General features: G+C 43.1%; 1 protein-coding gene across 6 annotated transcripts in view; it reads right to left on the reverse strand.

Annotated features, from left to right (window-relative positions):
• TBL1XR1 (TBL1X/Y related 1) overlaps positions 1-27582 on the reverse strand; it is a 172433-nt gene that overhangs the window by 115061 nt on the left and 29790 nt on the right. The window lies entirely within an intron of this gene.

Genomic DNA, 27582 nt, shown 5'->3' on the forward strand with positions numbered 1-27582 from the left:
TAGACTGATCAGGGAACAGCAGAAGCAAGGAACACAAGAGTTCTAATCCTGACTCCTATACTTATTGTCCAACTTTGAGCAAGTCACTTAATTTCTCTCATTTTTCCCCCATCCCTGAAATACACATAATACTCAAAAACCTCAAAAAGGTACTGTAAGTTAATGTCTATATAGCATTTTTAGATGAAACGTGCTATAGGATTCTCATTATTACAACAATTATCCTCATTCCTCTCATACACTTTCTTCCACCCTGCCTTCAGCTTGGTTTTACTAGAGACACTAATAGCCTAGCCCACTGGGATCTGCTTTATCTAATCATGGTTTTAAGATCCACGTGATGGGTGCTTTGGAAACAAAAGAAATGTGATAAACATCTAATATGCCACGATTTACTCCTTTCTTCATTTTCAATTCCAAAGTTTTTTTCGTAAAGATCATATCACCATAGGTGCAGACTTCCTGGGTGCTCCAGGACTGGAGCATCCACAGGGGAAAAAAAATGTTGGGTGCTGAGCACCCACCAGCAGCCCCTCAATCAAAATCTCCCCCTCCCCCCAGCACCTCCTGCCCATTGGCGGGCCCCACTGATCAGCGCCTCCCTCCTCCCTCCCCACACCTCCTGCCCACCGCAATCAGCTGTTTCACAGTGCGCAGGAGGCTCTGGAGTTGAGAGGGGAGAAGCGAGGACACAGTTGGCTTGGGGGAGGGGCGAAACAGGGTGGGAAGGGGTAGGGTGGGGGTGTAGCGGGGGCAAAAAGAGGCATGGCAGTGCCGGGCCTTTAGGGAGGTGGTCAAGTGGGGTCAGGACCTGAGGCAGAGTCAGGGGTCAAGCACCCCCGGCACAGCATAAAGTCAGCACCATATCACTCTCTGTATCGCATTTTGCTACTTTCTGTGGTGATAATAAAATGTGCTACTTAGCCAAGCATGCAACTGTCTCTTGCTGTAGCGAGAAGAGTAAAACAAACAACGTTGTCAAAAATACCTCACATATTAATTTTATTTTTTGTTTGATATGTCACAGCCACCAAATATTGTGGCATGGCTCTTATTTGCTTAATGAATGAATAAAACCCTATTTCCTATTTTACACTTGCATCCATTTAGATTTTTTTAAATAGCACTTTGTAATTAAACAACACAATAAGATGTATTATTAAGTGCTATACAATATATAGATTTTGGCAGCATAATAATGAGATTACTAAGATCCAGGAAAGTCACTATTTTTTATTTAACTACTTGAACATCGGAACCATAAAAGATTCAAGAACTTGAACTCTCTGCTTTCTTTAGGAGAAATATATAATAGAGGCATTTATCCTGATATTTTATATCCGGTTCCCTCCCATCATGACCTCAGGCCTAACCTAAAGAAAAAGAACAAAGTACTTGTCAGATATGGCTGCCTGGGAGGTGGATTGTGAAGCTAAGTTTACCTCTCTGAATAAGTTTCTAATCAATGCCATCCTTGGCACGCCTGCTTCACAATTTCCCCAGAGTTCATGAGTGGGACACCATCTATGCGTTCATGCCAGTGCACTGCTTGTCAAGTCAGACAGATGAAAACAATGCTCAATGTATTTTCCAAGGTGGGGGGGGGAGTGGGAGGGGGTCGACGCATGATGTGGAACTTCAATCATTTATCAAAGCATTTCTGCATCTTCCTAAACTCTAGTGCAGTGGTCACCAACCCGTCAATCGCGATTGACTGGTCGACCTTGACGACACGTTGGCCCCTTCCAGGAGCAGCGTGGCCACCATGGGGCACTACTGGCTGGCAAGGTAGGGGGTGGCTTGGCTCGTGATGGAGAGGAAGTGCCAATGTGTCTGAGGCTACATCTACACTACAGGGGGGAGTCGATTTAAGATACGCAAATTCAGCTACGTGAATAGCGTAGCTGAATTCGACGTATCGCAGCCGACTTACCCCGCTGTGAGGACGGCGGCAAAATCGACCTCTGCGGCTTCCCGTCGACGGCGCTTACTCCCACCTCCGCTGGTGGAGTAAGAGCGTCGATTCGGGGATCGATTGTCGCGTCCCGACAGGACACGATAAATCGATCCCGGAAAGGTCGATTTCTACCCGCCGATTCAGGCGGATAGTGTAGACCCAGCCTGAGTGGGGTTGGGGCAGGCAGCCTGCCTTAGCCCTACTGCACCGCTGACCAGGAGCTGCTGGAGGTAAGTGCCCCCCAGCAGAAGCCCGCACCCCAACCTCCAGCCCTGAGCCACCTCCTGCACCCCAAGCCCATACCCAGAGCCCCCTCCTGCACCCATACTCCACCTCCCAGAGCCCACACCCTGCACCACCTCCTGCACCCCAACACTCTGGGTGCGGAGGGAGTGCTGGACTGGGGCAAACTCCCTCCCAGAATTTGCACCCCTCACCCTCTCCTGCAGCCCAACCCCCTGCCCCAGTCTCAGCCCAGAACCCCCTCCCACACTGCGAACCCCTCAGCCCCAGCCCAGAGCCTGCACCCCCCCCCCCGAACCTCAACCCCCTGCCCCAGCCCAGTGAAAGTGAGTGAGGGTGGGGGAGAGTGAGCAACAGGGGGGGGAATGGGGTGGGCAGAGCCTCAGGGAAGGGGCGGGATAGATCCTGGGTTGCCTTTAAATTGAAAAAGTGATCTTGGGCATAAAAAAAGGTTGGTGACCACTGCTCTAGTGTCTGACCCAGGAACAAGTGAAGTTTTGGAATTACAAAATTATTGCACACAAATTCTATGCCAATGTAACACCTTATCTATTTTCTTTGAAAGTTTGTCCAAGTGAACACTTATTTTACTTATTTCAAACCCTGAGCAACCACCTTCCAATGAAAGCAGGAATACAGCTACTAATCTAACTTTGAACACTTTGGGCTATATTTTCAAAGGAACTTCATCCTGGTCTCACAAATTTTGCCTATTATTTAGAAGGAAAAATCTGTATATACATACATGCGTGCACACACACACACACACACACACACACCCCCAGAGGACGTTTTGCTAACATAAAACTCAAATACAGAACAAGTGTTAGAAGCAGTTAATAGTTTGATTTTAGATCACACAGAGCTGAATTACATGCGTTATTTTTAAAACATAGTGCTGTTTATATAATGATTCAAAATTCCTATTACTTCATACCTATTAACAGTAGTAGTAAAAGTGAAAGGACAGCATTTAGTCTCAGAAACTACCCAAATGGATTCTTTTTATAATGTATCATTTGTTTTACTTTGCAGGTGAATGGTTAATTTTGATTATTATAGCCATTTAGACACGTGGGCATAATAAAGCACAAATACAAAAAAAGTCATGTCAGTAACCTAGGTGCTTTCCTTTCCCATTGTTAACTCCACTCTTTCAGAGCAAAAGATATGGCCATAAAGGGTATGATAAGGAAACGGAAGTGAATTGTAGAAGTAATGCAAAATGAAACCCAATGCTGTTTATGCACATATATGATGGGAAAATGTATATACGGAGATCGTTTTATTTGGCCTGTTTCAGCTTTTCACCCTCCCCGCCTGGCATACAACAAAATTGCCAGTGGGGCGGGGATTTGATTTCATGTATGGTTCTGTGCTGGTGTATAAGTCTCTCATACCCCAGAAATTTTTTTTAAAGTAGGGACAAATACAAATTTTAAATGGATGATTTTACTTGCATTTCTTTCAGTTAACTATCTAGGTTATAGGCAGGGCCGGCTCCAGGCACCAGCTTAACAAGCAGGTGCTTGGGGCGGCCAAGGGAGAGGGGCGGCACCTGCGGAAATTCGGGGGTGGCAGGTCCCTCACTCCCTCTAGGAGCGAAGGACCTGCCGCTGAACTGCCACCGCCGATCGCGCCTTTGTTCCCCCTCCCCCAATTGCCGCTGCCAATCGCGGCTTTTTTTTTTTTGCGCTTGGGGCGGCAGAAATGCTGGAGCCGGCCCTGGTCATAGGAACGGAATAATTCCTCATCATCCTGGATGAATGTAACATCTTAACAAGTGAGGGGACCAACACCATTAATGCCTGCAGAATCCTCCATTTTTTGAAAATTAACTATCTAGCCCAACTAGGAACCATGCTTAAACAGAAGAAGTATTTGAGTCTACAGATGAGGAGGTTACTCCCCTGTAATTGAAGGTTCTTTGAGATGTGTGGTCCCTAGCTGTATTCCACTGAGGGTTACGCATGCACACCATGCACCCGGAGTTGGAGAATTTGAAAGTAGTGTCTGTTGGTCTGCATATGCGCCCTGGCTCGCCCCATGCTTCTGTCCAAGGTGATAAACGCCGGGGCAAATCGACCACATCTCCAGTTCCTTTTCCATCCTGAATCAGACAGCTCCGTAGCAGAGGGGAAGGAGGGCAGAGAAATGCCACACTGAAAGAGTTGTCTGCCGCTGAGTCCTGCACTGAGGCATGGTGAGCTGGGAAGGTGTGCACAGAACTCCACGTGGCCGCCCTACATATGTCCATAAGTGGCACGTCCTGAAGGGAAGCTGCGGTAAAGGGTTGAGCTTTCATGGAATGAGCCCTCACCCCCGTATGGGGAGTCAGGCTTGATAGTTGGTAGCAGAGTTTAATGCAACCCAAAATACATTTGGAGATTCTTTGGGTAGAGATGGCTTACCCCCTGAGTCTTTCAGCTACTGCAAAAACAGTGTAGGGGACTTCCTACTCTGTAGGTAGAAAGCATGGGTTCGTTGGTCATCTAGGGAATGGAGTCAACATTCCTCTGTGGATGTGTGAGGCTTCCGGAAGAAAACATGTAAGTGAATGAAATGATTAATGTGAAACTGGAAGACCACCTTTGGTACAAATTTGGGATATAGATTTAGGGGGACTATGTCCTTGTGGAAAACCACGAACAGTGGGTTGGACATTATACCTCCAAACTTGCCAACCCTTCTCGCGTAAGTGACAGCAACAAGGAAGGCGACTGACAGAAAGAAGGGACATGGAGCACGATGCTCACGGTTCAAAGGGTAGTTTCGTTAGCATGGAAAGAACTAGATTCAGGTCCCATTAGGGTACGATCATTTGGACAGGTGGGAAGGTTCTGATGAGACCTTTCAAAACCTAATAGTTAGTGGGTGTGTAAAGATGGCATAACCTTCCACAAGAGGATGGAATGTGCTAATCAGAACAGAATCCAGAATGAGGGGGAATCTCTGCTGACTGAGGTAAAAGTCCTTTTTGTTGGAGCCAAAATGAGAAATGTTTCCAATTGGCTCAATAACATTGCCCCTAGTGGAGTCCTTCCTACTGCTGGAGAGGATGTCTCGTACAGCTGGAGAGCACGTGTGTTCTAAAGCAGGTGCCCATCCAAATACCACGTTCTGATGTGGAGCACATGTGGATTGGGATGCTTGATCTTGCCATTGTACTGAGTCAGCCTGTTGGGGAAGTCATGGAGGTGCATAGGTGGGTTGGTTAACATGCCGAGGAGATTGAAAAACCAGAATTGTTTTGACCAGCAAAGGGCAATTAGAATGACCATTGCTCTGTCTCGTTGGATCTCGTGCAGTACCTGAGGTAGGAGCTACAGAGGAGGGAAGGCATAGTTGAATTGGTCACAGCCTAGACAATCAGGGAATATGGAGGAGGGTGCGAAAGAAGGAACTCAGACCCTGTGGCAGGGACATAGTTACGGTTTTCAACCTCTTTGGGGTAGCTATACATGTGGCAGGGATGTGCCATACTGTCCTGGCAGGCTCCAGGATAGTGTTGTTAATTGGCAGTGCAATTCTGGTCAGTGTTGATGTATGAAGGATCTCCAGCAGCTTATTCTGGGTATCTTGGATCTCTTCCGGGGAAATTTTGAGTGTGATGTTGCAGTCTATAGGATTTTATAAAAATATGCTAATGAGTGAATATAATGTAACTGGAATATGCTTCATGCAAAGGGTCTCTTGTAAGGTATCATTACAAAACTTACAATCTACTGAGTGTGTTCATCCTATTTCTATAAATGTATCACTCTTGCATCTAAAACTAGAAATGTGAATAACTCTGAGGGCCTATTGTAATTATGCAAAGTGTGGGCAATGAATGGTGGTTTGGAATCTTGATGGGTCCCATCAACCAGGACAATGGACTGTGGATGGCTCTGTTTACAGGCAAGCCTTCCTGTGAGTCAGGCTGGGAGAAATGAAGGCTTGAAGTCTTACAGTGACAAGTGATCATGTCACCTGAACTGGAATCCATCTTTAACCTGGTGTCTTTCCATTGAGAAGGAGGGGGTGGGAACCCAGAAAGGGACAAAGGATTCCCACCTTATGCAAAAGATATATAAATGGGTGGAACAGAACAAAGGGGAGCCATCATGAGGAATCCCCTAGCTACCACCTGAACTGGAACAAGAGCTGTACCAGGGGAAAGAATTGTGCTCAGGCCTTCCAGTCGGGAGGGGTGGGGGACTTACTGAAGCATCTCTAAGGATGAGATTATCTGTATCCAGTTTGATTAGACATAGATTTGCGTGTTTTATTTTATTTTGCTTGGTGACTTACTTTGTTCTGTCTGTTACTACTTGGAACTACTTAAATCCTACTTTCTGTATTTAATAAAATCACTTTTTTACTTATTAATTATTTCAGAGTATGTATTAATACCTGAGTGGGCAAACAGCTGTGCATCTCTCTCTATCAGTGTTATAGAGGGTGAACAATTTTTGAGTTTACTCTGCATAAGCTTTATACAGGGTAAAACGGATTTATTTGGGTTTAGACCCCATTGGGAGTTGGGCATCTGAGTGTTAAAGGCAGGAACACTTCTGTAAGCGGCTTTCAGTTAAGCTTCCAGCTGTTAGGGGATGTGGTTCAGACTTGGGTCTGGGTTTGGAACAGGCTAGCGGGTCTGGCTCAAACCAGGCAGGGCTCTGAAGTCCCAGGCTGGCAGGTCAGGAAAGCAGGAGCAGAAGTAGTCTTGGCACATCAGGTGGCAGCTTCCAAGGGGGGGTTCTGTGATCCCACCCGTCGCATGGAGTTTCCCCATGACTCTCTGCAACAGTTCCTGATATTGCCTAAAGTCATCCAGTGGAGAAGGGGATGCTGCAGTCACCATTTCATCCAGAGAGGAAGATGGAAATCTTGCCGGGATCAGAAATCACCACCAGGATCAGTCTAGAGGTTCTTCCTCTACCAGTGGAGCCGAGTGCCTGCTAGAAGGATCCCTTAGGGAGGAGGCAGGTGAAGGGTCTCTTGTGGATTAAGCCCGTTCTGAGGGGTGATATTGGGATCAGGATTCCAAGTATGACCAGTAGGTTGGATCTGAGGGAGGGTGTGGTAGCCTCAACAGCATGAGGTACCAATGGCTCCAAGGTAGAAGTGGTGGATGAGGCCATGGATGTTGTGGTCTCCATAAAGGTGCATAGGGATGAAAGGGCATGGCCAGTTCCTCTCCCGCTTCTGATTAGTCAGCGGAGGAGAAAGTGGACTCTGCTTCAAATGTTGGTACTGTCTGAGCTAGCAGAAGCAGAGTGGATGGCAAGGGTCCTGTTCTGGGGTAGAATCCGTGGCAGAGAAATAATCTCTCTAGAGGTGGAAGGGCCTGACGAATGCAGTGACTCCAGATCTGGAAAGGCAAGCACGTGTTGCGGCTCAGCAACAGTTCTAGATCTCCCCAATATCAGACATACCCTTCTCTTTGCCTGGTATCAGTGCCAGCGCTATGGATTTTCCTGGACTGGAAGGGTCCTGTATCTTGTGGGGTTCTGGTAGTGACGGCACCGGTGGACCGGAACTCAGGGCTGCCAGATCCCATTGTTTCTGGGTTTTCTTCTCATGCCTATCGGACTTAGTGTGAGTTCCATCGCCATGGCTTGAACTCACGGAAAGGATGTTCACTTTATCACGCTAAGTCCCATAGGAGGGAGAAGAAATCCCACAAACAATGGGATCCGGTGGTCGATATTTAGACTGCTTTCTTCCTATTCCAGTAAGCCTATTTTTTGGCTTTAGAACAAAATTATAAAGTAATCTGGCAAATCTGGAAATAAATTCACTTCTGGAATAAAACATAGAACAATACTTGGATTATGAGATTTGCCAATCTTTAAAATATTAAAGATTGGAAGCGTGGGAGAGGGAGAAGACAACTACACACATGGTTGTCCCTCTTAAGTATACGCTATGGTAAACATCCTTCCTCCACTGTGTGTATCCAGCTTAGAAGCAATCTATTTGTGGCCCATGACTTCCTTCATTTATACACTAGACACAGCTACATCCCTTTTCTTCTTGCAGCCAGGTCTTCTCCAAATGTTAACTTTGAATAAAGAAAAAGCTACATATGTACCATCAAGATCACAGCAACCACCCTCGTCCAACCTCATCCAACAGCCTCAGGCTAGTTCCTCCTCTAGGTCATTTCTGGTGCTTCGATAATTAAAGAACACAATTTTTAAAGCAACCTTACACAGCATTTACTACAAAGTGTGGCAAATTTGTTCCCATTTTTACAATGGCCAGTAAAGAATTATTAATAGTACTAAACGTTTATGTTGCAGGAAAGCTCAAGCGCCCACGAGGATTGGGGCCCTAGGTGCGACAAAAAACACAGCCTGCAAAGTTCCCTTAAAAATCAACACCATCCCGCCACCAAAATAACCAGGCTGATGGAATCCAAGGTATTTCAGCTGGTGGCAGTGTAAACACATCTTTGAACATTATGCTAAATAAACTGTACTGTAGCAAATATTCAGATGAGCCAAACAGATCTGAATATGTGAAAGCTGCGGCCTTAAAATATTAATAAAAAAAGATTTCAAAACCTCATATCCACCTTTTCAAAATCAGGGCATGTGGTGGCTGGGATGCATGTCAAAAATATTTTTTTCTGGGCATTCAGGATTTCTCTCACTTCCAGGATAACATTTTATGAAAGGAATTTGAAAACTAAAGGATTTATCCTCTTAAAAAAAAAAAAAGGGGGGGGGGGGGGAAGAAGAGGGCTTACTTGATGATCTGGTTTGCATCATCACCAGGACTGGGAGAGTCAAGGAAGTAGGAAAATTTCCCTTTGTTAGCAGATGTGTCCTCCTGACTAGTTTTGGAAGAATTTTACTCTTTCAGTGACTAAGTCCTTTTAGATCATTGCCCCAAGGCTCGTAAAGCATTTTATAGTTTATTCCTGATTTAGAGATATTGGGTGATTAGCATATTGCGGAGTCACTTCTTTCTGTGAAGCAATCAAACTCAGGCACACTGGAATCCCAAGGTAGAAAATGCATAAGAGGATCAAACAAGACTGGATTGGCATCTAATTGCCACTTTGGCTCGATCAAGTTGCTGTCAGGTTCACTTTTATTCAGTTCAATGCCTGAGAAATTTCCAAACAAGGCAGAATGAGTCTGCCAAACTCTCATGTACATTCACACCAGAATGAGTACACTTACTGGCCTGTTTCTAAGAACGGGCCACTATTTGGGAAAGCTAAGAAAAACAACTCATTAGAGCACTAGGAGAAAATCCTTTTCTCTTAGGAGACCACCACGCCATGTAATAGAAAGTGCTATGAAACAAAAGTGATCAGCTGTAAACAAACAGAGATAATTTACCAAACAAGAAACTAGTTTGCAGTTAAGACAATACAAATTACCATATGTGGACAATTAAACATATACTGGAGTGGGGGAGGGCTTATGGCCCACAAACTAAGGAGACAATTGAAAAAAGTCTGACTATATTTTGGTTTCATCAATAGAAAATTTAAAAGACAAAAATTAAAGATTATGGATGTACCAGTCATGGCCTTAGAAAATAAACAGGACAAGTAACCAAAAGTGGAATGAAAGATGATTAAAAAGCACCTGATGCCACTAGGGCAGAAGAGAGATCTTTACAGTCTCAGAAAATCCTTTATGGAAGAGAAACTGGGCAACAAGGAGAGGTGTTAGAGAAGGAACATAAATCAAGAAAATACAAACTTTTTCCAATTTGATCATCTCTGGCATAAAGAGGTGATTATATCTTCAGGCTGACCCCATGCCCCTTAAAAAAGACTTCTGTTGACTACACTTGAGTTTGGATCAGGCTGCACATATCACTCACTCATTCAGAATAATAAATACAACAGATCTGAAAGAAAGGCTGAGTTCCACAAGTGCTTTCCCACAAAGACCAGAGTCCCTCTTCCATCAACCTTCTCCATACACACTATGGTGCTCATAGACTCAAACTTTAAGGTCAAAAGGGACCATTGTGATCATCTAGTTTGACCTCTTGCACACTGCAGGCCACAGAATCTCACCCACCCACTCCTGTAATAGACCCCTAACCTCTGGATGAGTTACTGACATCCTCAAATCATGGTTTAAAGACTTCTGTGACTTCTCCTCTCCAGGATCCTATTCCCAAAGTGTGGCCAGTTTACATTTTGGGGAGGCACTCCTGGCTCACACAGATGTGCCTACACGTATGAAACCAGATCTACAAAATATTTCCCCCTATTTCCATCTTAACCAGATCATTAAAAAATTGTGTAGTATCCTTCCATATTAGATTTTAAGCTCCTTTATGACAGGACCCTGCCCTGTACATGTTTGAACAGAAGGCCATAGATATCTCGGGTGCAACATGAATGTCAAAAAAGAAAAACCTAACAGAATATTAATGTGTGTCTAACTGCTTCAACAATGGCCAAACACAATGAGAACTACTGAGGAAGATAGACTTTGGGTAAAGGAAACAAGACTATCTCCAAGGTTACCTGCTCCTCACTAAAGGAATCTCCAATTATTTCTGCTGGAAATCTGAAAGAATTGGGGGCGGGGGTGCACTATTTTATTAGAGAGGAGCTATACAATCACAAACCTTTGTGATTTTATTTTCTAACACCACACATCTGCTGGTAGAGAGACTCCATATTTCAAAGTCAAGAGGAATGTAATGGAAAGTTTATTTTTAACTGTATAGTTCTAAAAGGGCATAACGAGTCTATTATTGTCATACTATAATGATAATTGGCAATAAAAATCATGTTCTCTTCTCTTTCTCAGTTCCTGTTTCTTTGATGAATGAAGAGTAAAAAGAAATTGTTACCCAGTGCACTGTTTATTTAACACTCAGATTTCTTGAACCACAGTTTTCTTCTAACGCAAAACAGAAATGCTGATGACCAATTATTTAGCAATCGCAATTCAAACAAAAATTTTACATTACAGACACACACTTTACCATGACGACCACATTATTTGTGTGAAAATACAATTGCAGCAATCCATACAAATGAACATGCTGCATTAAGTCTACAGTTAAAAATCTGTTCTGAATGAACACAAAATTGCTTGTAATGGTAATGTCACTGAAGCATACTTTCAGCTATTTTGTACATATATACCTGTAACAGGCTCACATAAAACTGCTTTAAAAAACTGCTCAAAAGAATATTTAGATTAATATTATCAGTAGCTCCTTTCACACTAATTGATTTCAAGTACTAGAGTGTGTTTAAAAACAACAGTATCAAATAAGTGAAAAAGTTAAAGGCCGTTTGATAGCTATTTTAGTAGGCAATTTTGTGGCAAGGTTTACTGATAGACAGCCAGACCTAAGTTTTCAGAAGTAACTAGTGTTTTTTATGCCCAATTTTGAAACACCTTAAAGGAACTGGGAGGCTCTGATTCAGTACTTTCTGAAATTCAAGACCCTACAAAACAGGTCTCAGGTTTGGCACCCAAAAAATTTGGGCACCCAAAATCAAGTCTCTTTTGAAATTTTATACAAATTATGTGTGTGTATATGTATAACAGAGATAAGGTGGGAGAGGTAGTGTCTTTTATTGGACCAACTTCTGTTGGGGAAAGAGACACGTTTTCTAGCTACACAGAGCTCAGACCTGAAGAAGAGCTCTGTGCAGCTCAAAAGCTTGTGTCTTTCACCAACAGAAGTTGGTCCAATAAAAGACACTACCTCAATCACCTTTTCTCTCTAATATCTTGGAACCAACATGGCTACAACAACACTGCAAGCAACAAACACATAGACTTGCATTTTATTGGGGGAGGGGAGGGGTGGGGAACAAACCATATAGTAGTACTGCCACAGTTTTCATGAAAATAAAATGAAATTATTTACCAAAATGCTAACATTTTAATGTTAAATAATATTTGATTTTATACAGTCCTATTTACTCATACAAAAGCTAATGCTAAAACAACTGCTTTCGGTGTATTTATTTGATCTGTCAAACCACCTGAAAACAGGAAATCATTATGGTTTCAGTACGTCTAGAGAAAACACTCAAATTATAATTGAAATATAATGAACTCACATTATGTAGAAAGTCTATGGGTGAAAAAAAAAAAAAAAAAAAAAAAGAACAGTATGTTTGTCCAAGACAAAGAACTACCACATTTCTTTCACACCAACTGCCTAAAAACCACAGAATAAAAACAGTAAACTATACCACTCAGCAGAAATTATGTATCTGAGCCAGCTATCCGTTTTCAACTAGAGGTGGTTTCTCCAGGCCAAGATGTCTATCTTTCTATCAATTTAATTGGATTTTATTTACTTATATTGCCCCATCTAGTATCTGAGCACTTCACAATCTTTAATTTACCTTTATTTATCCTCACAACGCTCTTGTGAGGAAAGGAAGTACATTACCCCCATTTTATAGATGGGGAACTGAGGCACAGAAAGACTAAGGCCTGAATTAAAGGTATTTAGGCACTGCAACACCTAACTGACTTATGCTGAATGGAGCAATGCCTAAATACATTTAAAAATCTGGGCCTGAACAACTTGTCCAAAGTTACACAGGAAACCTGTGGCAAAAGCTAGAATCGAACTCAGGTGTCCCAAGCAGAAAGCTAGCACCCTAACCACGGGACTATCCTTACATTTAAAAAACACACACACACCACAATGGGGGAATTTGCCCCTTTGCTGACCATGCTGTATCTGGTATGCAGCTAACCAATGGACTTCAGCCTCCAGACCTGTCAAATACATTTTTGAGAATTTAGTATAGAGGAGAAATGTATCTAATATTTTAGAAGAGAAAGAAAAAAAAAGTAACACCTGGGAATTTCAAATTTAGTGTCAATGTAATAGAATCTTGTCTCAGAATAATGAGCTCCTGCTGCTACATATGTGACAAGGAAAAAGAAAGATATTTATAGAAAAATGGCTGAAGCAAAACTGAGATGTTAGTTTTCAAAGCAGTAGACATTGATCCTGTGACAATACTCTATTCCAATTATTTTGTTTTTTCATACCAATAATGGTGTAGATTTCATCATTCATGTAAAGGTAGAGAGTTCAGTAGAGTGACAGCTGTTCACTACATCCTTGTTAACCTGCAGCATTCTGAGTAGCCCAAGCACAAAATAAGTCTCTTGTCTAACTCAGAAACCAGCTTACCACGAAAGGTAGGTTTCAAAAAAGACTGTACTTCTATAAACTTCTTACAGACTAGTCAAAAAGGTTTAAGTTCCACCATTGAACAGGGATCCAACAAGATGGCAGATATTAAACTGGACGCAATAACCCATAATACAAGGTGTAACTTATTAGCCAATTATAAAATGAGCTTTCAGTACAACTTTCCTACCGAGTCCCACTGCAGCAAAAGAGGGGGCTTTTCTTCAAACTACTAATGGGAATAACAATACTTCAAATAAAGGTGCCTGGGGATAATGCCTGATGGGGATTTTGCTCCATTTACATGATGCACACAACTTGAGTATCAGAGGGGTAGCCGTGTTAGTCTGAATCTGTAAAAAGCAACAGAGGGTCCTGTGGCACCTTTAAGTCTAACAGAAGTATTGGAGCATAAGCTTTCGTGGGTGAATGCCCACTTCATCAATTGTGACTATATAATTTGCTCCCACTCTCTGCTCAAGACCCCTCCTGCTGCTTTTGCCTGTGGCTCACTATATATGTGGAGATGTGCATTAATGAGCACTAATACAGACTTTTGTGCCTTATTACTTATTTAACATTTAAATGAACACGCCCTCATCTTCCTGCGGCACACCCCTCAACCACACAGGGATTCTTCGCGATTCTCCATACTCCTTGTGGCTCTCATATGCGGCCCACAATGTGTTACGCAGAACCACAGTGCCGTGCCCCAAAAACCACCCACAGTCCCCAATGCCCAGAGCCCCCACCCAGCACGGGGTCAGGAGCAGAGCCAGGGGCGAGGGCCAGGCAGCCGGGATCCAGACCCACCATGTGGAGCTGGGGCCGAGCAGCAGCCAAACCTGGCACCAGGCCAGGAGCAGAGCACCTGGCATGGACCAGCAGCCAGGAGCTGAGAAGGGAGGTCAGGAACAGAGTCCCACCTAAAACCTGGGGGTGCTGCAGCTCCCTGGCAAACCTGTAGTTCCCAACACCCCCCACCCTCTCACTGCCCAGAGGGCCCCCCCTCAAACCTACCCACACACTCACTCTCCCGCCCACTGCGGCACTCACCAGACCCCTGCTAGCAGGAGCACTGGTGCAGACTGCAAGACACTGTCTCCCCCTCAGCCAGCCCTGCCAGACCAGAGCAGTAACATTTGAATTTTTTTTTAAACACATAGCTAGGCCACAGCTGTGTGCTACGTTGGCCACATGAGGCCCGCAGGTTGAGAACTGCTGCCATACACCCACGCTATCATGCCTGTTACCCTATATCATAGAGGATTTTATGGTAGCATAGAAGCAGCTTGATAGTAATTGATTCCCCTACCACCCCCCACGGGATGTGACTGCCATAATTAAAAGGAGAGTGGGTTAGTTTGACTCTTGACTTCAGACCCAATGGCAGAGGATGATTTAGCAAGTATATCTGATGTACGTATGGTTATGAGCTGACTGAAACTTTGTTATGAGTGGAGCTAGAACCCCATTGAGATTGACAGGTGTGAACACACTCTTCAGTTAACATCACTGTATTCACAAGTCCCCACCTAGAACAAAAAAGTGTCTGACAACCTGGCCCAGAAACTTTTGGCAGGGTATTGTTTTGGGTAGCAGTGTGCTTATATCAGGGAAAAGAGATCACACAGAAACTGACAACAGACAAGAAAAGAAAGAAAGGGAGAGGCAAGAAAGCCAAGTGGGAGCTTTGTAAGCACAGTCTGCTTGGAAAAAAGCTAGAAAGAGAGCTTTTGCGTCTGGTGTTGGCTAACGAGGCTTGGTTGCTGTAAGCGTGTGTTCTTGGTTCCTTCTGCATTCAGAGACACAAGACTTTGTGCATTCCTTGTAAATAAACAAGATTGAATAGGGGCGGGGGAAAAAAAAAAAATTACCAGACTCCATCAATTTCTACTTCCAACTAGAACACTGGTCCCCAGGGCTCCAAACTTTGCCTAGATGCTTCGGTCGAAAAGGGCAACAGTAAATTTACATACACACACACGCACTAAATGGCCAAAACTATACCGGGGTTCAAAAACAAACTACGTACGTTCACGAAGGGTCGGTCCATCACTGGCCATTAGCCAAGATGGTCAGGGATGCAATCCTAGCCTTTGTTTGCCAGAAGCTGGGAGTGCACAACAGGGGCTGGATCACTTGATTTCCTGTTCTGTTCATTCCCTCTGAAGCACCCGACATTGGCCACTGTCAGAAGACAGGATAGTGGGCTAGGTGAACCATTGGTCTGACCCAGTATGGCCATTCTTATGTTCTTAGTTCTCCCAAAAGGAGCTGACAGAGCAGCAGACAGACTCCACTGAGTTCCAGTCAGAAGGAACACAATGACAGCGGATGCTGTGTTCGCATGTTATAGGCAAGGCAGTAGCACCACCTATTATTAGGGTTGATCAACATTTCCCCGTAAGATCCTGCTTTCAGTTGCCTATAACTTTGCAAAACTTTGACTGTTTGGGCTAAATTCTTTAAAGCTGAGTGTATACAGTATATGTAGCAAATATTGTGCTTACACAAGGGGGCCAAGTTATGATTGCAGTGGGAATTTTTGTTGGTAGCCATGGGAATTCCTTGAATTTTGTGCATTTAAAATTCCATAATCATAAAAACTGATGAACAGAACTCTATTGCAATTAATATCTTTGTGTTTTCTGAGGAGGCATGTGAGACTTTAATAATTACACTGTCAGGTAAACACAACCAGCCATGTTTATCTGAATGTTCGTAAATACAAAATGGAAACAAATACAAAATGTACTTATTTCAGCATGCAAGGATCTTTCTCTCTTTTTATAAACACACACACACACCCACCCACCCCTGGAACTCAACCCATTGTTATAAATTTACTGGAAACATTACAAACTGAGCAAGTGCAACAGTCTGTGAACACCTAACTAGTTTTTAAGCCAACCTCTGCAAATCTGTGCAAGGTACATGGTCACACAGAAAACATAAGTCTAACGTTTTAAAATAGGTGTTTTAGTTCCCTGGAAAGTAGCAGAAACGTATTGGCAGCATGAAAAAAATTTATTGGGAGCATACGAACCAGTCCTTCTCTGCTTGCCTTTCCTTACATACACAGAGAACTCAAAAATGACAAATGAGTTTTACCAAGCTGCCCGCACACACAGTCACCTTTTGGCAGGAAGCAGAACTAGCAATGGCACAAAAAGTATGTTTGAAGTTAAATTGTAAGCCTCTGAGGGGATAAAAAGAGGAGGGAAACTTCTAATACACGCATCTTTGCGAATTTAAACTGCAGCATTGCCATCGCACCCCTAGAAACCACTCAAAATTTCCTGCAATCCAAGATACGTTAAAGGAATTATGTCAGATAATTTAGGCCCAGATTGTGAGATACCACTAAAATTGTCCTGATTTGCTGGGAATATTTTTCAGAATTGAAAAATCTACTTTAAATATTTTTGAAGTACTATACATGACGCACTGATAGCATGTTTGTTCAATTTACAGATACCAGCATACTTTGCTCACTCTTCTTTTTAACTATACTTATGGTTAATACATATGTCTTCCCCCTAGTAAAACTGAATCTCTCAATATAAAATCATAAACCAGGGCTTCAAGGATTAATGCTTCGAAACAGATACTTCTATATATACCTGAGACGTACCTTGCTAATCAAAGCATCCTCCTCTAGAATAATGGTGCTTTTGGAAGGGAAAAGGCCTGTCAAAGTAAATGCCTGAAATGCCATCTATTAAGCATTCCAAGTTCCCAATTTAAGTTTGGTGTGCACTGCTTCTCATCTCCCACTGATGTCAATAAGGGTACATCTACACAGCTATAAAAGATCCAGGGCACAGCTGTGGCTGGCCTGGGTCAGGTGACAGGCTCCTAGGGCTATAAAACTGCAATGTAGACTTCAGACTTGGGCTGAAGCCCAGGCTCAGGGTTTATCATCAGTACCGCGCTACATCGGCAGGAGAACACTCTCCCACTGATGTAATTACTCCACCTCAACTAGAAGTGGCAGCTGTCAGCAGGAGAGCGTCTCCAGCCAACATAGCATGGTGTAGACACCCCTTTAAGTTGATGCAACTTACGTCGCTCGGGGGGGGGGGGGTTCTTTCACACCCCTGAGCAACGCAAGTTACAACTTAAGTGTAGTAGACAAGCCCTCAGAGACCTTCCCCACTCGAGGGGTCACAGAATCTGTGCCCAAATGTCTATACTGCACTTTTATAGCCCTACAGCTCAAGCCCCATGAGCCCAAGGCAGTTGAACCATGCTCGGAGACTCGGTGCTGCTGTTTTTTTAATTGCAGTGTAGACATACCCTAAGAGTTATGCAGCTAAAACTGCATATTCTGAAAGTTTATTCCTCTAACGTTCACGGAGGAGAGAGAACAACTTTGGTTATAGAGCTCCTGGTCCCCTTCAGGTATGCGCTCAGGAGATCCTTATATTTTGGGTCAGGAGGAAATAAAAAAATTGAAGGTTTTCTCTACTTTAAGACAGTTCAATTAGATGTTTAAGGCCAGAAGAGACCAACACCATCATCTAGTTTGACCTCTTGTGTAACACAGACAATAGAATTTCACACAGTAATCCCTGCATCAAGTCCACATCTTTTAGTTAAACTACAACATATTCTTTAGAAAGACATCCAGTCTCCATTTACAGCTTTAAGTGATGGAGAATCCACCACAGCTGTTGTAAATTGTTCCAATTTATAATTACCCTCACTGTTAAAAATGGGCACCTTATCTCTAGCTTGAATTTATCTAGTTTCAACTTCTGGCCACTGGATCATGGTATGCCTTTGTCTGATAGATTAACGAGCCGTCTACTATCCATAATATTCTCCCCATGTAGGGTCTGTTTACTTTAACTCACTGTTTTCCCTTCCTTTTTTCCTTTGCGCACTGCTACTCAGAACTCCACCACCACAATGACGATGACTTAGTCACAGGAAGGTTATTACTTCAGAATATCAATCTCTTGAGGCCTGGAGCTCCCCTGACTCTATGGAAATTCTCTGACCCACTGATGATTTCAAAATGTGTTCTGCAATCTGCCACAACTGCTCCAGAGTATGTATTCTGAAAATGATCCCAACTCCAGATAAAGAATCCTGCCATGTTCTGTTCCTTTGTCACGTTTCTGGTCATAGCAAAGCACTATCTCTCAGCAGAACCTCCAATACCAGAAAGAGACTGAAAGCAAACGAGAAGGAACAGCTACTTGATTAGCCATTGATAAGTGAAGGATGAAACGGAGACAAGAAACTGATCACCTCTTACTATGAGAGGGTAGCACATAACTGGAGAAAGAGAAGGGGTGGGAGTTATCAGTTGCTTACACTAGAATGGTATTGCCTCAGAGACACCACACACAAATATGAGCTACAAACACCGACGCGTCCGCACTTTATTTATTAGCCCTCACATCCAGGTAATGTCTGAATCTTGCAAAATCTTTGCGAATACAATCTCTACAATATGGCCTTTCCTATCCACACAGCTAAAACTCATCGTTTCTCATCTCAGTTGCGGCAATATCCTTTTATCTGGCCTTGATAAATGCAATCTTGCCCTGTTTATATCCATTCAGAATGCTGCTGCGAAGATTATTTTCCTAATCCTTCATTTTGACCATGTCTCTCACACACACACACACACACACACACACCTCTTTGCACGCCTCCACTGACTCCCTCTTCTCTACTGCATCAAACAGAACTACTTGTCGTCACCTTCAATCTCTCCTCAGTGGGCACAGACCCTTCTCTCACCATCATCTGTAACTGCATCTCAATCCCTTTGGTCCTAATGCTTCCTAAATGCTTCACTGCTAAACATTAAGCTTCTCAAGGTAGTAATACACATCAGGGCCTACTTTGCAAAGGTGCTGAGCATTTACAACTCCATTGGGAGCTATGGGTGCTCAGCAACTCTGAAAATCAGGCACTAACTCACTTTCAATAGCGAGACTGCCCTATCCAGTCCTTTGGGAAAGCAGCCTATGGAATAAGCTTCAGAGTAGCAGCCGTGTTAGTCTGTATCCGCAAAAAGAACAGGAGTGCTTGTGGCACCTTAGAGACTAACAAATTTATTAGAGCATAAGCTTTCGTGGACTACAGCCCACTTCTTCGGATGCATACAGATGCATACAGAGTATGCATCCGAAGAAGTGGGCTGTAGTCCACGAAAGCTTATGCTCTAATAAATTTGTTAGTCTCTAAGGTGCCACAAGTACTCTTGTTCTTTTTATGGAATAAGCGTTAATTGCAATCAGAGCCAAAAGCATGTAATATTCTGGCAGGCCTTGAAAGGAGATGTCTGTTAGATATTGATGATTTTTCAGGTTGCCTGTCCAGATGTTAAGCAGATAAGGGAAAGCTTTCAATATAAAGATCCATTATTAGGATTTATGTGCATTATCACAGCATCTAGAAGCCATAAGGTAAGTCTACACCTGCAGCAGCATATACAGACACTGCACTGCTAGCACAGGTATAGGTAGCATGGGTATAAACAGCAGCACAGACAGCGAGTCACAGCTTAGGCGTGAGTAGCATGCCCTACATGCCAGAACTCTGTGGGTATGTACCCTACATGGCTCTCTACATGCCCAACCAGTATCTCCCTTCTCCACAATGCTATTTTAGCAGTGTAGTATCCTGTTGCTTGATCCTTTCTCCACTGCCTCTCCTCTGCCAGAACCTTTCCCTGCCACAGCGAAAGGCTCCCGCAGCTCCCACCTCCCAGTGCCTTTCCTCCTTACAGTGAAAAGCTCCAGCAGCAGGAAAAGGCTCTGGGATGGTGGGGAGGCAGTGGAGAAAGGCACCAGCAACAGGGCACTGCCATATGTAGCTACACTCTGCAGTAAGGCTGGACGCAGCCCGCCTTTCACTGCAGTGTGTAGTTCACATACCCTACATGCCACTTGAAGTGTAGAAAAGGTCAACTTTGTGGACAAGAACTCCATTGTGTTAGGCAATGTACAAACGAGAAGCTGGATATGAGTCGACAGTGTGCCCTTGTTGCCAAGAAGGCTAACAGCATTTTGGGCTGTATAAGTAGGAGCATTGCCAGCAGATCGAGGGATGTTGTCATTCCCTTCTATTCGACATTGGTGAGGCCTCATCTGGAGTGCTGTGTCCAGTTTTGGGCCCCACACTACAAGAAGGATGTAGAAAAATTGGAAAGAGTCCAGCAGAGGGCAACAAAAATGATTAGGGGGCTGGAGCACATGACTTACGAGGAGAGGCTGAGGGAACTGGGATTGTTTAGTCTGCAGAAGAGAAGAATGAGGGGGGATTTGATAGCTGCTTTCAGCTACCTGAAAGGGGGTTCCAAAGAGGATGGATCTAGACTGTTCTCAGTGGTACCAGATGATAGAACAAGGAGTAATGGTCTCAAGTTGCAGTGGGGGAGGTTTAGGTTGGATATTAGGAAAAACTTTTTCACTAGGAGGGTGTTGAAGCACTGGAATGGGTTACCTAGGGAGGTGGTGGAATCTCCTTCCTTAGAGGTTTTTAAGGTCAGGCTTGACAAAGCCCTGGCTGGGATGATTTAGTTGGGGACTGGTCCTGCTTTGAGCAGGGGGTTGGACTAAATGACCTCCTGAGGTCCCTTCCAACCCTGATATTCTATGATTCTATGAAACCCCAACAGTATCACCACAGGCATATGACACTATTCACAGAAAACTATTTTTCCCCCTTGACACAGTTGTGGCTGGAAGATAGGTGCAAAATTTACCTGATGGAACAATATAAAAAAATTAGATGAACTAACCACAAGCAATAGATGACAGAAATGCTTTTTAAACTTCCTTTTTGTTTTGTTTCTGCTTTGGTGTTTGGGGGAAATAATTAACTCCTCACAAAACTGCCTAAAAGTCAGCGGCACTGCTATGGGTACCCGCATGGCCCCACAGTATGCCAACATTTTTATGGCTGACTTAGAACAACGCTTCCTTAGCTCTCGTCCCCTAACGCCCCTACTCTACTTGCGCTACATTGATGACATCTTCATCATCTGGACCCATGGAAAAGAAGCCCTTGAGGAATTCCACCATGATTTCAATAATTTCCATCCCACCATCAACCTCAGCCTAGATCAATCCACACAAGCGGTCCATTTCCTGGACACTACTGTGCTAATAAGCGATGGTCACATAAATACCACCCTATACCGGAAACCTACTGACCACTACACTTACCTACATGCCTCCAGCTTCCATCCAGGACACACCACACGGTCCATTGTCTACAGCCAAGCTCTAAGATATAACCGCATTTGCTCTAATCCCTCAGATAGAGACAAGCACCTACAAGATCTCTATCAAGCATTCTTAAAACTACAATACCCACCTGCTGAAGTGAAAAACAGATTGACAGAGCCAGATGAGTACCCAGAAGTCATCTCCTACAAGACAGGGACAACAAAGAAAATAACAGACCACCACTAGCTGTCACCTTCAGTCCCCAACTAAAACCTCTCCAGCGCATCATCAGAGATCTACAACCTATCCTGAAAGATGATCCTTTACTCTCACAGATCTTGGGAGACAGACCTGTCCTCGCTTACAGACAACCCCCCAACCTAAAGCAAATACTCACCAGTAACCACACATCACTGAACAAAACCACTGACCCAGGAACCTATCCTTGTAACAAAGCCCGATGCCAACTCTGTCCACATATCTATTCAAGTGACATCATCATAGGGCCTAATTACATCAGCCATACCATCAGGGGCTTGTTCACCTGCACATCTACCAATGTGATATATGCCATCATGTGCCAGCAATGACCCTCTGCCATGTACATTGGCCAAACCGGACAGTCTCTCCGCAAAAGAATTAATGGACACAAATCTGACATCAGGAATCATAATACTCAAAAACCAGTGGGAGAACACTTTAACCTGTCTGGCCATTCTATGACAGACCTGTGGGTGGCTATCTTAAAACAGAAAAACTTCAAAAACAGACTCCAACGAGAGACTGCTGAGCTGGAATGGATATGCAAACTAGACACAATCAACTCAGGATTAAATAAGGACTGGGAATGGCTGAGCCATTACAAACATTGAATCTATCTCCCCTTGTAAGTATTCTCACACTTGCTTCTTATCAAACTGTCTGTACTGGGCTATCTTGATTATCACTTCAAAAGTTTTTTTCCTCTTACTTAATTGGCCTCTCAGAGTTGGTAAGACAACTCCCACCTGTTCATGCTCTCTGTATGTGTGTGTGTGTATATATATCTATATACCAATCTATATATCAATATATGTTTCACTCTATATGCATCCGAAGAAGTGGGTTGTAGCCCACGAAAGCTTATGCTCTAATAAATTTGTTAGTCTCTAAGGTGCCACAAGTACTCCTGTTCTTTTTGAGGATACAGACTAACACGGCTGCTACCCTGAAACCTAAAAGTTGTATTTGAGTTCTAAGTCCTCTCGTTGTATGACTGACTGTTTCCTTGCCTCAGAGGCATACCTAAAACTGCCAAGGGTCATTAAGGGTATGTCTACATACCTACATTAATGGTAATGTACTTAAGAGTAAGTCTGGGCGCAGACATAGGTTTGAGCCCAATCTCTGCTTCCATCCACACACAACTCAGTCTGACTCAGGTCAGCAAGCTTTCAGGACCCAGTTCCTTGGGTCCTGAGAGGGGTATGTGTCGGAGCCCAAGTCTCACTGTGACTTGGGTCCAAACCCTGTCATTTTGCAATGTGGATGCAGGTCAAGCTACAGGTCCGAGTCAGAAGGTCTGCATAATACAGTATGGTCGCCTTAGCATGGCTGAGAGACACAGGCCAGCAAATGTAAATCCAGGTTCTCAATGCAGTGGGGGCTTGCAAGCTTGGGCCTGGAAACACTGAGTCCACTAGCCCACGCTCCACAGACTTAGTGTGCAGTGTAAATCTACCCAAAGGCGCAACCAAATTCTTCTGGATGTTCTGAGAGAGAGTATTCAGTGAAGCCTGAAGGACAGATTGCCAAGTGTCAAAGAGCCAAAATCTGCAGAGATGGAAAAGCTAACCATTCACACTAAGTAATTTTCACATCTATATGTAACTAGCATAACTATACACAATTATTCCAGAAATTCACTTATAAGAAACAACACCAAACTTGGTTTATTTATTACACATATTTTCCTCTCACATCGTGAGAAATGTGTCCATGTGTTCCAAAATCTCAAAGAAGAGCCACAAATTAATCTGCAGGAATTTAAAGTCCTAGAGTCATTACATGGATCACTGCAATGAAAAAAAAAAAAAAAACAAACTTGTGGTACTTTTAGTAAACATGACTTGAAAGTTGTATCTGTGAGGTACAAATAGAAATCTCTCCCCATGCCCTGAGAAATAATATCCTGGACCTGCAATACAGAGAATAATTCCAAGGTAGACAAACTCCATAATTGTAGGGCTAACTTTTTCTCTTACATCTGGAACCCACAAGTGAGTCACAAACTTGCTGGAGAAATGCAAGTCTTTATTCTAATGGTTGTTAATAGAGTTATGTTCTTCTCACATTTCACAAGAATGTCTTAGCTTTTCACAATAGTCCAACAATGCTGGGCTGTTGATATTTCATGTATTGTGAGTTCTTGCCATCACTTATACCCAAGAGCCTTTCCCCATGTCTACCAAAACACATTTGAAGTCTTGTGTAAAGGATTGAATAGTTTTGAAGAGCATTAGAAACATTTCTAGTTATTGCATCTTTAACATAGAAATGTAGGGTTGTAAGAGACCTTGAGAAGTGATTAAATCCAGGCCCCTGCACTGTGGTAGGACCAAGTAAAACTAGACCATCCCCTAGCAGCTGTTTGTCCAACCTATTTTTAAAAAACCTCCCTTGGAAGCCTATTCCAGAGCTTAATTATCCTTATAGTTAGAAAGTTATTCCTAATATCAATCTCCCTTGCTGCAGATTAATCTCATCATACGTGTGCTATTGTTTTGCCTAGATCTGTAGATCTCTCATGCTGTTGAAAGTAGAGAGTAATTGTGCAGGAAGCCTTTGCAAAGTCTAGGTGTTCTGTGCTTCAGCTATCACATGTCCCTGGAGAAGTCAACAATGTCAACAAGGGTGGAACTCTGGGAAAGAACATGAAGAACAACTGATCAGTCCTCCTTATAACAGCCCTTAATATATTTGAAAACTAATCAGGTCCCACCTCAGTCTTCTTTTCTCAAAACTAAACATGCCCAGTTTTTTTTTTTAACCTTTCTTCACAAGTCAGGTTTACTAAGCCATTTAATCATTTTTGTTGCTCTCCTCTGGACTCTCCCCAATTTGTCAGCATCTTTCCTAAAGTGAGGCACCCTGAATTGGATACAGTACTCCAGCTCAGGGACCTCACCACTGCTGGGTGAGACAGGTATCTCCCATGTCTTACATACAACAATCCTGTTAATACACCCCGAATGACATTTGCCTTCTTTGCTGCTACATCACAATATTGACTCATACTCAATTTGTGATCCACTATAACCCTCAGATCCTTTTCATCAGTACTACCACCTAGCCAGTTATTCCTCATTTTGCAGTGGTGTATTTGATTTTTGCTTCTTAGGTGAAGTACTTCACACTTGTCTTTACTGATCTTCCATTTTGTTGAATTCAGACCAATTCAACAATTTGTAAAGGTCATTTTGAATTCTAAACCTGTCATCCAAAGTACTTGCAAAAATTTTATAAGCATACTTTCCATTCCATTATCCACGTCATTAATGAAAATACAGAATAGTACTCAACCCAGAACTGACCCCTGTAGGACTCCGCTAGATACGCTCTCCCAGTTTGACAGTGAACCACTAATAACTACTCGGAGTATGGTCTTTTAAACAGTTCTGCACCCTCCCCTCGGATAGTAATTTTATCTAGACCATATTTCCCTGATTTGCTTAGGAGAATGTCCATTTGTATGAGAATTCCAAATTTTATCCACTTTTCTGTCCAAATCACTATGCGTGGGGAGCCTTTGTTAATTTTTTGGGGCGAGTGAGAGGTGACAAAAAGGCTTACTCATACTACTGAGAAAGAATGGAACTGCCAAAAACCATGAGTAACATCATCATGCTAGAAGGAAAAATCGGATATCTCACAATTTTGATCACTTATATTCTATCTTACTGAAAAGAGTAAAGTAAATCTCCTCATTCTAAAAGGTCCCATCCCCACTGCAGTCTTAAGTGCATGCTAGTACAGTTGTCTGCCCCCTTTTGGGGTGGTTTCATATTTTGTTTTTATTGATTGTGTCAATCGGACAATGCAGCTCTACAAAATAAAAAGAATGTTGCACTATGGACCCCCCAAGAATGCCCTCAAGAATGGCAGATAATCATACTAGCACATTGTTATACTTAAACACCGGGAACCTGCACTGAGCTCTGTGCAGGTGATTCCCTGCTCTCACCTGGAGACCCACCGAAGTCAATAGGTCTCTACATGGGATCAGAGTTCTGCCCACATGGAGCTCAGAGTAGGACAGTGGTTGTAATATAGACAGTTCTTAAATACAGTTAAATGCAGCATGTGACTACTGTACCCCATATGCATTCAATGCTCTAAATTCATATACATACACATATTTTAACCTCAATTGACTGGAGGCATGGCATTGCAGCCACCAATCCCTGTGGAGATCATCAATACATCACCATTCAATTGGCTGGAGGCTGCTGTTGGAGTCATGCAAGGGAGATCCAGTTTGCGGTCATAAAAACCACTACTAAACCTGTCAGAGTAGGACAACAAGACCAAAAAACAGATTGGCATCAAAACATTAAACAATAACCTAACCTCACCTCATCTTTCATCTCCAGTACACTAGAGAGACAGACTCCCACCTACCCGGTACCAACAATGCAGTCCTCGTTTGTCCATTTGTCAAATTTTCTGACAAGCACCATCCTACAATCTGCCCCTCATGCAAGGAAGAAGCGCCCTGTAAAAATCCACAAGGATTATAACAGGATAATAATAACCCAGCACTGAATACCCTGTGGACCCAGGTTACCCAATGTCACCTTTCATAACTTATTTGGTGAAATGTTTTAAGCACAGATTCTCCTAGCCCCCAATACTTTTCAGTCAGACCATTAAATGTTCTTTTCATCTGACTGAGCTCATTGTAAGAAAACATGTATTGGGATCTTACCTTTTCTTTCTGACTCTGGAGTCATGTGTACTCTGTTCTACCTAGACACATGGTAATTCGTTCTCAATTCAAAAAAATAGACATCTGCTATTAAACAGACACACGCACTCTAATCCAATAGGACAAAAAGCATTTTCCTTCTATTGTGGTGTTGAGATAAGACTAAGAAAGAAAAAGTTCTCTAATATAAGCCTAGCATACGGAAAATAAAATGCCTCTCTTACACTCTAGCAACAACCCTCCCCCCGAAAATAAAACAAATTGGCATCCATAGCCTTTCTTGATTAATTCCTTAGCACAGAGCCCTTCCCCAAAGCCAAATGCAATTTCTCTCCTAATGAGTTATTTCCCTCCCCACGTGCTGAAATAGTACGTGACCTCCCATATCAACCGTAAAAGCAGTATCAACCTCTTTTTGTACCAATTTCAATCTAACCTGCTCATCATGCATGACAACCTCTCTATTTTCCAATACCTACCAGATATGTTCAAAGCCATCCAAACCCAATCTGTCTCTACCCATCGTAAGACGACCTACTGGACAGTCATACCAACAGTCTTCTGTCAGGGTGGTTAACTTCCTAACTGTCAGGGTGGTTAAGCACTGGAAAAAATTGCCTAGAGAGATGGAGATTCCACAATCATTGGAGATTTTTAAAAGCAGGTTAAAACACCTGTCAGGAATGGTCTAGATAATACGTAGTCCTGCCATGAGTGCAGTGGACTTAACTAGATGACCTCTCGAGGTCCCTTTCAGTCCTATGATTCTAACCATTTCCTATTCCATTTTACACACCACTTTTTAATGGTGATGGTGGCGACATTATTCTCTCCTGTTTGCTGGCTTTCACCCTAATTTTAAATCAAAGGTTTAGATGTCTGGCTCCAATAACCAAATTTTCAGTCCTAGACATCAATTACTGACCTATTCCTATAACAAGGGATGCTGGGAAGGGATGCCCATCCCAAACAGTGAGGCTCCCTTTCTTGCTGGCCGTATGGAGATTAGAGGCAGAGTAAATACCTGTCATATACTCAGTATGTGAGCCACCACATAGTCATCCAGC

Source organism: Malaclemys terrapin, chromosome 9 (assembly GCF_027887155.1).
Source record: "Malaclemys terrapin pileata isolate rMalTer1 chromosome 9, rMalTer1.hap1, whole genome shotgun sequence".
Taxonomy (NCBI): Eukaryota; Metazoa; Chordata; order Testudines; family Emydidae; genus Malaclemys; species Malaclemys terrapin.